Genomic DNA, 15,350 nt, shown 5'->3' with positions numbered 1-15,350 from the left:
ACACCGATCTTTTATAAGCCTTTTAGGAGATTATCAGATAGAAAAATAAAATAAACAGGGAATGATTCTAGTATAGAGTAATGGCAGTTTCCCAACTTTGACTGTATTATGGTCTATGGACAAATAACATGGGGTGCCATTAGTCTATATCAAGGTCCCCTTTAAATTTTGTTTCTTAATTCAAAGTGATTTCAATTTATTTCTTTAACTGTTCCATCCACACACTTTAAAATGACAAGGTTTACGCGTGATTTGGTTAGCAACTGTTATCCATTTAGAGGTGAGATTGGGATTTTGGGAATATTGAATGATTTCAATTTGGGGGAAGGTGTGACGTAATACAGGTTTTGAAATATTGAAAAATTTTCGCTTATCGTCGTTCCCTCTCTGTCTGTGTGTGTGTCACTGTGTGGTTTTTGATAAGAACTCGATAGGACAGCCTAGATAAGAATGAAATATTTATACCACTCAAAACTATATCGTACATATTTTATTTCAAAAGAAGTCGACATACTTTTACGAATTTTGTACCCCTTTTTTTTTGGTTTTCTCTTCATTGTTAATTGCAATAATAAATATTTAATAATCTAGAATCGTTAGATTATTGAGAAGCTTTAATATACGGAATCTTAACTGTTCTAAGGAATCTCTAATTAGGACTATAGTCTGTCAAACGAAAGAAGAGCCCTGAGAAATTTGTCCAAATTGGTGTCGCCACCATCGACCCCATAGTACTTTATCAACTTGTTTTGTTTTGTCAATAGTCGTCTGTAATATAGTCTGCTATAAACAGATAGGCTTAATCGCAATAGAACCAATACCTTTTGCAATATATATTTAATATGTTTATGTTTCATGGTTTTTTACGATAATCCAGTATTAAAGAATATAAAACAAAATTAAGGACAAGACACCAGTTTTATCTTTGTTGAACTAGCATTGCAATATATTTTAATGACATAATAGCAGACTATATTACAGACGACAATTGACAAAACAAAACAAGTTGATAAAGTACTATGGGGTCGATGGTGGCGACACCAATTTGGACAAATTTCTCAGGGCTCTTCTTTCGTTTGACAGACTATAATTCGTTTCATTTCAGATAATAATACCCAATTATTAATTTAGTAGTGTTTGTTTAAGCATAAATATATTTATCGCCTTAATTAAGAAGCTTATTTAATTTAATTTCGTCAAATAGAAGAAATACCCTAATTATAAACGCGATTAATATAATTGTATTTATTTGCTAAGCCTAATTGTAACTTCTCATAAAATATCATACGATTTAAAACCCCGTCATTTTTATTTAATTTTTTTTATCGTTAATATATGTACGATTCAAAGATTAATTATACACAAAATTAACGAGTATTAATTTGCTAATTACTAATAAAGTTAAATTGAATAGAATTAAAATAGTTGGCGGTGATTAGAGAAGATCAAAGATTAAAACAAGGGGGGGGGGCTTTAAAAAGGGACTGGGAGGGGAGGGGGACGAAACCCAACCTCGTATAATGAATACGTTTATCTTCTAAAGTTGAAACTCAAGAGATTTTCTCTCTCTCTCTCTTTCGAGTTCGGTAATTGCTCTCTCTCTCTTTCTCCTCCTCTAAATTCAACGTAATTTGACATTAAAGTCTGTACTATCCGCTTCTACCATTCTCCTCTTTAACCGAGGCTTAGCGAAAGAGCCAAGGCTTACCTACCCTACTCTAAAATGTACAATAACTCTCTCGGGTACCGAAGGGGGAAAGCTCTCTCTGGGAAATACTTCAGTTTGTATAATATTGTGTTTGAATAAATGTATTCTACGACCGTTGATGTCGACAGGGGGGAAGGATAGACTGCTGCTGTTCCTAGCTTCATTCTTGCGTAACATATTTCTTGTTTTTTTTTTCGTTGGCTGTTCTGGGAGTAGGATTTTTATCAGAGAACCCAGTTGTCCGCCCATTTTTTTTGGTGTGTCCGCCAAATTATATAGTCTGTCTATTTCGCTTTTGTAACAACCCAACCAACCACGTGTTCGGTTGCGCATCCTTTATATAATATAACACGTATAGGCGCAAAGGCCTAACGCGCGTGACATTTGTTAGATTTTTTTGATACTCGCTGTAGAGTAGTGACAGATCAACGCCTTGAATTGTACGATGTTACGGGTAAAGATTATGTTAGTTGCCACTATTGGAAATTTCTTTAAGCCTCGGTTTGATATACTCCCCGTTTGAAATAGAAATGTCAAGGAGTAATGGCAGGTCTACGGTTTTGACTGTAGTACGCAACGCCTACAGATAATATTGGTTGCCACTATTCAAGATGAAATTAAGAAAAATTTCGTTAGGCTTTTGTTTTCGAGAACTCGGGGTATTTCTGGTATCAAAATTTTTGCTCCGTTGACCCTGGCACTTGGCCAAAAAATACAGCGAGGCGAACTTAGCGAGAAGGCGAGCAACCACGTATTTTTTAAAAGGGGGTAGGGGGCTGTCGTTTCGTTTCTCGTGTGTAGCTCGATTTAGGCTTAACGTTTAGGGGTTAAGGGGGTGGGAATTGAGAAGTTTTTATAGCGGGAGAAAAGGATTTCTGAGAGGTGCCTCTTTACTTCTTTCAACTACCCTCTTCAAACAACTCGGGGACCGATTATAAAACTCCCGTGTGTGTACCTCTGTGCCAAAAAAATCGAAAAGAAAACGTGTTAGGGGGATGGAAAAATAGACCAAAAATAGGTCATTCCATTATAAAAACGGTTAAATGTAGAACGAAAAATGCTAAGTCTAGTTTCTAAGGAAAAATCGTTAGGCTTAGTGGGAATATGCTCAAAATGAGCCTTTGTAAAATCAGGGGTGTAAAAAATAGGCCTTTCCATCTTAAAAGCCTTCTAATGAAGTCGAACAACGCTAAGCCTAACTTATCCAAGGAATTTTGGCTTGTTATAAAGAATAAAACTCGAAATAAGCCTTGGTTGTAATCTAGAGATCCTTTATTCTCTTCTATAGTATTTGATTTAAACTTTAAGAACGTTCCCCCGTGTATAATATTCGGGGTGGTAGTTTTTATCCCATAATACCTTGGAGGCAGTTAGAATCGTGTTGCCGGAGAAATTCTAGTTTCTTCTTCTTCTTCAAGAGAAGAAGATTCTCTCTCCTTCGTTGGTCGGTCATTTTTCAAGATTGCCAGCCTCCCATCGAATTTTTTGATCTCCCCCCCCAAAAAGGCTCTTTCTTATTTCTCTCTCTATCTTTTCTATGTTTTTCTTTTGGATCGAGTTTTTGGGATGGAACTCGCTAATAGACTCTTCTAACCATTTTTTTTTTCAAACCATCTTCATTTAAGTATTTTATACGTAAGAGAGGGATAAAGAGAGAGAGAAAGAAAGAAGAAGAAAAAGTCGGTGTGGTAACTTTTGGTTCGGTGATGAGAAAAAGCGTAAAAAAATCTTCTTTCGCGGAACCCACCGCGACTAATTGGGCCAAAAGACTCCGAGGCGGGAATGGAGGATAGTTTGGGGATGATTTTTGGGGAATTTTTCCACACCAGGGACGGACGGACGGCTAACACTAGCGCCGCGGGAGATGCTGATGCTAATGCTACGGGGATCAGGATGCAATTTTAGAGATGTATGGTTGGGGATGCGATGGGGAAGAAGGTACCGATGAAAATTGCGCGAAACAGTATGGGTTTTATTACCCGGGTTTTAGTTGGGAATGTTTTTGTGTTTGTTCAATGGCCTTTTTTTTCTTCTTAGGCTCTCTTTTTCTCTTTCTTTTTTTCTATCCTTTCGATTTTATCATTAAAGTAAGAGAGATGGTTGGAGGGTGGGTAAATATTGATTTAGTTTGTTTGTTAAAATTGGGGAGTTTAGTTTTACGATGGAATATTCTGAATTTCGTAGGGAATTAGTACGATTTTATAAAAGAATTGTTGGATTTTTTTTGTAGAAAAAGTAAAATTTTTCTAAGAAATTGTTAAATTTTCGAAGAAAACGGCAAACTTTTCTACGGAATTGTTAAATTTTCGAAGAAAATGGCAAACTTTTCTACGGAATTGTTAAATTTTCGAAGAAAATGGTAAACTTTTCTACGGAATTGTTAAATTTTCGAAGAAAAGTGGCTAGTTTCTGAAACAATTCTTGAATTTTTGAAAAACAAAATTAAGATTTGAGTAGATTATTAAGGTATTTTAATTTTTTTTTATTTTTGAAATAAGCAGTACAGTTTTTCCAAGTTTTCCATTTACCCGGAGTCAGTCTCTTTTGAAATATTTTTTAGTAACACTTTAGATGATTTTAAGGCGCGATGGGGTGGTGTGGAATGTTTTCAAATGGGATGGGAGATTCTTGCAAGGAGGGAGGGAGAGGAGAGGGAGTGTGATAAGCTTGATCCATCATGGAATGTCTAAATGGAAGGGAACCTCACTGGGACGTCTTCAAATGGGCGTCCAGAGAGAGAGAGAGAGAACTTTTGCCAAGAAGTACATAGATCCCTAAAAGAAGAAAAAAAATTATATACATAAAAAAAAAGAAAAAACTAGTTTTAACACTATGTACATGGATAGAAAAATAATCGCCAGCTCGTTTTTGGCCCCGAGGGAGAAGTTATTTATGATGATAAAGACTTCAGGTTCTTTTTTTTTTTTATTTTTTTTTACTGCGAATGAGGTTTCAAATGAATTTTATTTAAATGCGATTTACTTTGATTTAATCGTTATTACTTATTAAAGTAATTATTATATAGTGACCTACGTTAGAGTTTTTATATTTTCGCAAATTGAAAGAACATTTCTTTGGACTTTTTAGAAAAATGTTAAACTTCTGAAGAAGAATTTTAGAGTATCCTTACTGTCGTTAGGTGCTGTTCATAAATTAGATCTTTCTCAATTTTGGCTTTGAAACAACCAATAAAATTCAATTTCAAATTAGGCTTAACAATATGCTGTACAAGTTAGTTTCTTAAACTGTCTATTAAAGTGTTAAGTATATACGAAAAATACGAGTTACCAAGATTAGTTTTTTTTTTTCATTCTCTCTTCTTTCCCCTCCCGCCTTCTTAGAAAAACATTATCCCAACTTCTTCTTGAATGTTGAGTAGAGAAAAAGTTTTTTTAAACTCTCTTTTTGCGAATTCGTGAGCGGGTAAAGTAGCTGTGTTTTTATATAATTAGGTTTTTTTTTGTGTGTGTTATTAAGTTGATAGGGTGTGTGTATTTGAACTTATTATTTAAACACATAACAGGAGCATACATATATATATATGGGCCTATTGATTTAATTATATGGGTGTTTTATAAAGTACAGTTTCTGTATTGTACTGAATTGAAATTTGAGAGTAATAATTTATCTGGGAATTAAAATGTAAGCCTTGGGTATAAAATTTTAATACGTATTTGTCCCAGTTTTGTTTTTAATTTTTTAGGAGGGTGTAACTAAGTATATTAACCCTAAAAAAGGCTTGAAAAATCTCTTAATTACTTTTGTAATTAATCAGAGTGGTTTTTTTAAAAGAAAATAGACTTAAATAGGCTTAGAAAAATTAAGTTCATGTGGAAATTTAACCTGAGAATGAAATTGATATTTATTTGGCCTTTATAATGCAATTAATATTGAAATCTATTTAATTTAGCGTTAAAAATCTAATTAAACGTTGTTGGTAGGATAAGATCCGTTTTAGCCTTAAACGAGACGTAATTAATCATTAAAACGTTTAAAATATTGAGAAATAGGCCGATATTAAGGCAAGTTTTACGAAATTCGTACCAAATCCATGACTAAGTCGATATATCAAAAGTGGTTAGCGGTTTTCCAATGGTAATATTTATTTTATCATCGTTTTCTATAGTTTTTTCATTAAATCTATGATCCCCTCCGTTTTGAGAATCGTTAACAGGCCGTCTACCCCTGTCTACCAAAATGGTTGTCGCCCGCTCTCTCGTTGCCCTCGAGGCGAACTCCCGCCTTTCTCCGTGTTCCCGCTAAATTTCCTACTACTCCTCGCTAAGCCTCGGCTGGCTGTTTCTGCTCCCTCTCTCTCAGCCTAAGCCTCGGTCCTGTCTTCTCTCCAATTTTCTCCGCGGCATCTTACCAACGTTTTGATGGAAGATGGTGGAAGAGAACCCCCGCCGGGGGGCCACCCCACCCGCCGAGTTACTCCTCCGGGGGATAGATCTTATCTATCTTATAAAGAACTTCTTTCTGCAGCGAGGGTGGAGGGGGTCGTCTTCTCAAACTACTCTACATTGCGTAGTGATACGCTGCCTGCCGTGTTTACTGAAAATTCATAATGGGATGATGCGGTTAGTCTATCATTGTTTAGTGAATTAGATTTAATGCGGGGTGATGGCGAGAAGCGTATGATTATATTTCGCAATCACTAGGATTCCCCTCCTTTGTCTTCGTTGCTTCTATTACAATGAATACGTAAGGAATTTAATAGCGTAGAGGAAAATCTCAAGACTCCCTTTTGAGGCTTTTGCTAATTTTTATTATTGTTTTGTAGCGGCGTTAATTTTAAATTATAAAGTTTAGAATTTAATCAAGATGAGTCAGTTTTAGACTATAATTATTGTATTTTAAAAATGAATACTTGGCGCGGAAGTCTCTTACTGAGACGAACTTCTGAGATTTTTTTCTATAAAAAAGGGGGAGTGTAGCGAAGTAATTTTGAAAGATAAACACGATAATAAATAGAGCAAATCTGTTTTTCTCGACTCGCGGAGTTGTCGTTAGGCTTAAGCTCCAGAGTTTTTAGGGATAGAAGAGTGATGCGTGTGTTTTCCAAGAGCGGAAGCTTGCCAACTTCCTTTTGCTTTTAGATTATTTTTCTTTCGACTTCTTTCTGCGTTTCAAAGAAACGTAAATATTTGACACTTTTAGGGCACTGTTTTAACCCTAAACTTATCAACGCGAGAAGTTGACTTGGCAGAAAATAGATGAACTAGAGTTCCAATTAGTACACTTCCAAATATAAGAGTACATTTGTAAAAAGCGACGGGAATTTTTACTATTTTTAAGGCTGAATTTCAATATAGTATTTAAGCGCCTTGGTTTGCCCATCTTAAAAACAAACTAGATTAACGCTGGAAGAAATAATTTTTCTATTTGGGAGTTTTTTTTTTTACTGAAGGCGCTTTGGTTTTTATCAAATTGAAAAACCAGTTTTATCATAAAAAAACCAAAAAAAAACCCACATTCTTTTAACATAATAATAAATTTTAAACCGTACTTAATTAATTAAGGAACAAGTTGGGAAAACCAAAATATTACCTCTCCGTGTCAAGAGGTCTACTACTACAAACTTATTTACCTAGATATGGAATTATTTCTTTTTTTTTTTGAAGTAAAAATTTACGAAATATTGAAGCAGTATTCCAAACATAGCGAATGTACAGTAAAGCAGACGACATTTTACATCCAATAAGGATAAATCTTGGACACATGGAAATCAGTCAATGGGGAAAAGAACAGGAAATGAAGTCTGCGCTTCAGCTGTTTAGCCTATATTCTGATAGCTACATTTACAACTGGTTTGCAGTGTAAACACTATCGTCTCGTCTCACCTCAACAATATTCTTAGTTTGCCAACACGAATGTTAACGTTAAATAACACCAAAGCTAAATTGTAGCTAGACGCACTAACAGTCAATGCGCACCATAAAGAGAATAATAAGTCTGTAGCTACTACCCGTTCACCATTAGCCCTTTTACTAATTAAATTGCCACCATGATCTTTTCTTCCATTATAAAATCTTTACATGATTATTTAAGAGTGTATTTAACTTTCGGCTCACTCTGAACCGTTGATGTCTCTTCATTACATACACGAAAATCAAAGCCACAAGTTTACTTCACCTCAGGCCTCAATTATTCACTCTTTATTTCACTAAGCCTATTGCGGATAATACTTGTTATACCCGCCGGAGTCTCGGTCTTAGTTTTCTTCGTGAAATCACTAAACCAAGGATTATTCTATATACAGATGTAGTATAGCTTAAGCAATATGTAAACAGCCATTTCAATTAAAACAATATTAAAAAAAATCTTTGGAATATCAAAATGAAACAGAGCTTTAAAGCTACAAAAGTACTTAATGCATCATAATTACGAAAAATACTTCCACATATTCACTTTATATTATGGAAAAAGGGAATATTAAGGTTCTGTATGATTTCTTAACACATCAACACAAGGCTAACTGCTAACGCGACGCACTAGTGTAACAATGGACGGACACACACAGACACAAGGAGTATAAACCCATTAGTGGAAGCAGTATTTTTTTTCCGAAACAATCTCGCTTATGTTTATCCTCTCTAAACTTCGCTAAAAACGTATAACTACTACGTAAAATATTAATAGACAGGCAAGGATTGATACCATTAAAGAAGGAGCGCAATATTATCCATATTTTCATTTCATATACAGAGAAAAGAAATTATTATGTTTCTGAGAGGAGCTTCCCACTTTGGTTGTTGTTTTGAAAAATACATCGCAATGCAGGGGCCTTGATAGATATAGGAGGCAATGAATGAAATATATCGCATGCACGGGCCTTGGCAGATATAGGAGGCGATGATAATCTCTCTCTTTGCACGAGAGGTTTATCTTTAATATTTAAATAAATATAATTATTTTTAATTATTTTAATCTTCAATAATTAACATTAATAATAGTTAAATCGTTTAAAATAAAGTTATACCTATTATCATCTCACAATTTGCTAATATTGACGTTTAAAGTGAAGGGTACCCCTCTTGCCCACTTTCTTCAAATTTTGGGGTATATATACGATTCGTTTCCATTATAATAGTAAGGAAAAAGCGCAATTGCGAAAACCTTTGGTGGCGATCCCACCTTAGGGAGGCTAGACGTTTCTCGTAACCCTAGCTGATCGCCGCGTATATCCTAAAACCAAACGATGATAATGGAGTAGAAGCCAATGATACAGATTGGTGTCTATGTGGAATAGACGGAAGACCAGTGGATGGTGGTGTTAGAAGCCAGTGTAAGTGCAGACTGGTGTCAATGTGGGATTGACAAAAAACAGAAGATCGTGGTGATTAGAAGCCAGTATGTACAGACTGGTGTCCAAGTGGAATGGACGAAGACCAGAAGATGGTGGTGATTAGAAGCCATTATGTACAGACTGGTGTCCATGGGGATGGATGAAGAACAAAATATGGTGGTGATTAGAAGCCAGTAAGAACAGACTGGTGTCTGTGTGGGATGGACAAAGACCAGAAGATGGTGGTGTGAGAACTCAAGTAGAGGAGCCATTTCCGTGACTGCGAAAGCAGTTCGGAAATGGCGAACACGTTTGCTCCGATACGCAAACTGCGAACGCGGTCACGTGGGTGTAACAACGGACAGACAGACAGACAGACACACACACACACACACAGACACGGCCGTTACAGAACCTCTCCTGGACTACGTCACACGGAGAGGTAAAAAGGTGAAATAAATTAATACGAATACTTATTTCCTGTTGTTTTAAATTAGGTTCTATAACTTAATTACAAGTTGAAATTTGGGGATAAAAATGTTTCGAATAAAATAATTTATAACTTAATTTACTTTTTATAAATTAAATAATATATTATATACAAATTATAATGTATTGATAAGATAATTAAAGAAATAAGTTCTCTAACGCATTTTGGCCCCAGGGTTATTCTTCCAACCCCAATTTTATTAGGAGGGTAAAAAAAATCAGCGTATTTTTCCCCCTTGATGGTGATGGTGGTATCATTTCCATTCGAGTCGTGAGAGGCGATATTTTATTTGGGGTTGGGGGTTGGAAGGAAGGTAGGGGGGAGGGGGTTTGGTTGGGCCCCCAAGAGACGGTTAGGTTATCTGACAGGGGTTTATAACGTTCGGGGGATCGCTATCTCTCTTCTGGGTGTTGCCTGTCATTAATGAGACCTTGTCTCCTCTAGCTCTGGCTTTGGAGGGGTTGCCTATAAGCGATAAACGGACGGACGGGCGATGGCGAGGGGTATATGCCCCCCCCCAGTTCCCCCACCCCTCTTTTAGGGAAAACCTCCCTCTCTCCCATATGCGATTAGTGAGCCCGGTTACATGCGCCTTCGAAGAGCGCTTTATCGTAGGACGGACGAAAGGCGCGTTTGCGAAAGGCGCTTTTGAAAACATGCTTACTGTTACATGCGCGCTCTTCGAGAAACCCTCGGTTTTCCCACTCTCGATTTTGGGGAACTTATCGTGTTTACAAATTGCCTGGTTTGTCAGTCGGTCCCAGCTCCTTGTGAGAATAGTTAGGATTTTTGAGAAAGCTTTAGGTATGGTTATGGATATTTCATTACATAATATAGTAAAGGTATTGATTTTGACAATACAATTTCAACTTCAAACTCAATTAAAAATTCGGTTACTATTTGATAAACTCGGTTACTATTTGATAAACTCGGTTACTATTTGATAAACTCGGTTACTATTTGATAAACTCGGTTACTATTTGATAAACTCGGTTACTATTTGATAAACTCGGTTACTATTTGATAAACTCGGTTACTATTTGATAAACTCGGTTACTATTTGATAAACTAATTAAACAACTAAGATCCGTAGTTGCCCAAATTTTAAAAAAGTGGCATTCTTCCCACTTACGATTTCATTTATGAATCTGGACTAATTAGTTCGGAGAGAAATGCAGAAATCGCCAATTTTCAAAATTAAGATTTTAATTTTTCTTAAGACTAGTTTGTAAAAAAATCCTGGCACACTTGGCGAAATACATTTCAGTACTGGAGAATAAGCCTCTACAGTAGAAAAATTCCCGCATAAGGGATTTCTTGTTTTTCCAAGAAAATCGCTTTTGTAGTTACATGACTAGGAAAAGGCGGTTTAACCCCGCGGAAAGGCGCTTTATCGGCGAAAACCGCTTGTCCGAGGTAGTTTTCGTTAAAGCGCTTTATCTCGAAAATGTTTCGTGAAAACCGGTTTCCAGGTGTTACATGAGGGCGGATTAAAAGCGCCTTTCGATAAAGCGCTCTTCGAAGGCCCATGTAACCGGGCTCTATGTAAAGACAAAATTTGAGGTTGCGTTGCGCTTGCTAAATAAAGTTTTATCGTTTGTTTAATATGTTATTAAATTATGGGAGTTTTTATTTAATTTTTTTTTTTGGTTTGGTAGAGAAAAACCCTTACGAAACACTTCTACGTTGGGAAAAAACTGTACAAAGACTTTTAGGTTGATAATCCCGTTTCAAAACACTTCTACATAGAAATAAACCCTTACAGAACACTTCTACATAGAAAAAAACCATTACAAAAAACTTCTACGTTGGGAAAAATTGTACAAAAGACTTTTAGGTTGAAAATCCCGTTTCAAAAAACGTAGAAAAAACCCTTACAGAACACTTCTACATAGGGGGAAAACGCTTCTCCCTAGAATGAACCCTTACAAAGCATTTCTCCCTAGAAAAAACCCTTACAAAAAACTTCTTCATAGTTGAAATAAAAATAAAAAATTTACAACAGTAGAAAACATCAACGCTTTAAAAAAAAAGAATCAAAATCGAATAGATTTTTAATGCCGTAAACGTTTGCTATTGAAATAGCAATATTAATTTTAAAGAGATATTAAAGTAATGAACCGAGAAGAGAACTTAATACGCCACAAGGTTTTTTCCTCGTCTCCCAAAATTGTAGTACGTATCCCTTGGAGCGAAACACCATTGGAAAATTTGTAACAAAACGCCTTTCCCCCCTCTCCCTCTCACACACCACACCGCTATTATGGCAGCAGCATGTGAAATTTTTAATTAACTATAGATTAGAAAGACCGATGATGATGGCCCGAGGGATTCGCCAATTATTCAAACATTGATAGAAAATAATCATTAATGAACGCCTTTGCCACATACGTTAAAAAGAAACGAAAACTGGTTTTTACGGCAATTAGGAGAGTTTTAAAAGTTCTCCTCCTCCTCCCTCCCCTCCCCCTCTTCTATCTCTAATTGTTCAGAACTTTTAAAAAGATGGATTAAATTCGCAAAGATAAAAAAATCCTAGTTGAAAATATTGCTGGTGGTTTCAGCAGTCAAGCGTTTCTTTTAACAATTTTGTCTTCAATTTATAATCAAGTTGGAGAGGGGTAAACCACTACGAAATAAATTTTAAAATTTGCGTAGATTCACTCGAGGGGATTATTACTTCCTCGAGAAAAAATACTTAAAAGTATTTTACCCCTCTGATGGAAATATTTATACTCGATTTAGTATCTTACCCCTCGATAAAAAATGTTACGCTACAATAATGTTTTAACGATTGATAATTATAATTTTTAATTGTTTTTAAGCTTATTACGAGGAATATCTTAAAATAAATATAATATTACGATCTAAACCATTAACCCTAATTAAAATAATGAATATTATATAGTAAGCCTAGTTAGAAATGTTAAAATAATTAATTTATTTTAATTAGTTTTATTTTTAACCCGGTTTCCAAATTAATTATTTATTATTTTCAAAATATAAAAATATATCTATAAATTAAAAAAGGAATTTAAATAATAAATGAGCGTATAGGGGGCGTAATCCGAAGGTACTTTTGAACTTTGGCGGACTTTCAGCACCCCGTGTTAATAGTTCGTAAGTAATTACATTCTCAAAAGTACCAAAGTGCTATTACTAAATAGCTTGAGGTAGAATTTTTCCCTATACTAATTACATTCGGTTTAAAATAAAAAGTGTACTGACATTTATAGCTTGCAGAAATGTATTAATTTTGAAATTTATCGTTTTATTAAACGACCAATCGTAACGAAAACTATGATAAAAAGGGGGGTGGACTTAATAACTTCGCGATTATTTATTTCAAAGATTTTTTTTTTTTTTTTTTTCAGACGGAGGAGTTGAAAAATAAAATAGGTTTTTGATTATAGCTTATCCGATCTCGGTACTAGCAAATTTTCTACATCCCATTAAATTACTCCCTTAAGTCGTCGGAATTAGGGGGAAATTTTTTTTCTTTTACTTTTCTTTCTTCGTTTCATTCTGATTATGGTGTGTTTTGCCCCTATCCTTTTCATCGCGGTTAAGTTGCTTTGAAAAACTCCAACCCTAAAGTTATTATTTTGCCATAAACATTATAAATATTAACGTAAACTCAAAATAGCTTTAGAGAAAATGCCAATGATTTTATTGTCACACGTGTTTTGGGTTTTGGCGCCTTTTACTCACGCGCTTTTTACCACCTTTTCGACGATCTGTCTCACGCGCATTTTCGCGCCTTTATCATAATCAACTGCACGAGCATTTTCGCGCGTTTTTTTTAAATACAATTATCAATTTTTAGCGCGTGTTTTTATTTCTGTTACGCGTTTGAAACCAATTTAGGTAAAACAATTTTACCCTCGTAATCTTTTGTGAAATAAGCGTTATAATTTCTGTTTTCCCCCTCTCTCTCTCTCTCACTTTCCCGATATCATTATGTCCTATAGAAAAATGGGGGACGGTTGTACTAAATTATTATTATCATTACAGGCATTTGAACTTTTTTTCTCTTTCTCTCTCTCTCTTTCTCTCCGCGGAGTAACTCCCTTCCATTGCGAAAAAGAAACAAATTAACTCTGAAGTTATTATAGAAATATTTAATTTAATTTCAAGTTAAGAAACAATTTATTAAAAAATATACGCCGGTATACTGGTTAGAAAATAAATATTATTGTATGGATATAACTTCGAGGTAATGTACTTCTTCTACATGATCGTATCATGGGTGTATCACGCGTATACACAAACACCACGCTGTAAGAGGGGGGTGGGGTGGCGGGGGGGTCAGTTTCCACGATATTATGGGAAACGGAAAGAATTACGAAGGAAACGCTTGAATTCGTCACCCAGCAGCCGGTCTGCCCAAAAATACAGTGCACATTGGGAACAATATATATGTACCTAACCCTAACGTGATTCCGCAAAGGCTCGCTTTCGAGCGATTGTACCTTAACCTAACCGAATCATTTATGATTCATCACGTTTTTCAATCTAAGTGTCGTGTAATTGTTTCCTTTTTAACATTAGAAGTTTATTAAGAGACTGACAATTCAAATTCTCCAGGGACCACCACGTTGGTTGTGTACCCGTCAAAATTAATTCAGGGTTCATACAAACCTGGAAAACAGGGAAAACCTAGAATAATCAGGGAAATAAATAGTTGACAAAAACCTCAGGGAAAACTCAGGGAAATTTATAATTTTTAGTAAAATTCAGGGAAATCAGGGAAATTTGCGTCAAACAGGGGCCGAGTAATTAAGCAAAATGTTCAAAAACATACCTCCCTCCATAGGAATAGCATTACACCCAACTTTGGAGGCTCATAACTCTGGTTCTACTAGAGATACGGGGATGTCCTTTGATTATGTAATAGTCCTATTTACCCCTCCTCCTTAGTAGTACCTATTTAAGAGTTCATGCACAGGGGAGCCGTGGGGAGCCGGGGCGCCGATGACGCCGTTGCCGCTGTTGGCACCCGACACCAAGTTGGCGCCGTTATCGCTGTTGCCGCCGTTATCACTGAAGTCGCTTCAATCTCCCTCTGACGCCAGATATTTCACGCGCGCCTTATCTTTATTGACTTTGTTAAGGGAAAACATATGTTAGACTTAAGACTAAGCGCCATATTTCCATAGTAAACCACAACTTCGCCTGAAACTAGAATTCATTGCATCATTATTTTGTGGCGCCAGATATTTGTTGGCGCCTTATTGACTTTGACAATGTGGCGGGGAAATACGTAAGTGTAAGCCTATTTTTAAATATCCTAGAATTGTGTATTTTAAATATTTTGATTGGCCATATTTACTTTTCATATATTTGTGAGTATATACGTACTAAAGAAATCATAGGAAAATTTATTCCCTGTGTAAGCAAAATGAGAGTCAGATTTATAAGTGTAGAAATAGGGGAAACCTATATAGCACTTCAACTTTCGAATTATCATGCTTTGGCGCATGCGCTTAATTCACTTCTAATATTGACATGATTAGAGTATAAAAGAACCCCCAACATTAGAGATTGTTTTATTTCGTCCGAGACTCTCGAGTTCTCCAGACAGTTAACACTTAGTAAGAAGTTTTCTTGTAGAAATTATTCTAGAAGTTATTTTATATTCAGATTAAATATAGTTAACTTTTAAAAATGGTAATGTGCGATATTTGCGGACGTAAGTACGTTCAGAATAAAAATCTTTTAAGGCATCAAAAAGAAAAGCATCAAGGCGTTAGACCTAGCTTCTCGTGCACCATTTGTTCGTCTACATTCACAAGGCGTGATAGGTTAGCACGACATTTAAAAGTCCATAACTCTCCCACCGAGTCTATGGCTAAAAAGCAGAA

General features: G+C 35.6%; 1 protein-coding gene and 1 long non-coding RNA gene across 2 annotated transcripts in view; one reads left to right on the top strand and one right to left on the bottom strand.

Moving 5' to 3' along the window:
• LOC149692772 (uncharacterized) overlaps nucleotides 1-15,350 on the top strand; it is a 79,141-nt gene that overhangs the window by 34,836 nt on the left and 28,955 nt on the right. The gene's annotated exons all lie outside the window — the stretch shown is intronic.
• Nucleotides 4,212-15,350, bottom strand: part of LOC149692764 (uncharacterized) — a 116,775-nt gene continuing 105,636 nt past the window's right edge. Inside the window, exon 3 of the long non-coding RNA XR_016382874.1 lies at nucleotides 4,212-4,482. This is a non-coding gene — a long non-coding RNA (uncharacterized LOC149692764). The remainder of the gene's footprint in view (nucleotides 4,483-15,350) is intronic.

Source organism: Phalangium opilio, unplaced genomic scaffold (genome assembly GCF_054372755.1).
Source record: "Phalangium opilio isolate 3A_F unplaced genomic scaffold, DU_Popi_V2 ptg000024l_1, whole genome shotgun sequence".
Classification (NCBI taxonomy): domain Eukaryota; kingdom Metazoa; phylum Arthropoda; class Arachnida; order Opiliones; family Phalangiidae; genus Phalangium; species Phalangium opilio.
Note: the sequence above shows the minus strand (reverse complement) of the source record. Positions and strands in the feature narration are given on the sequence as shown.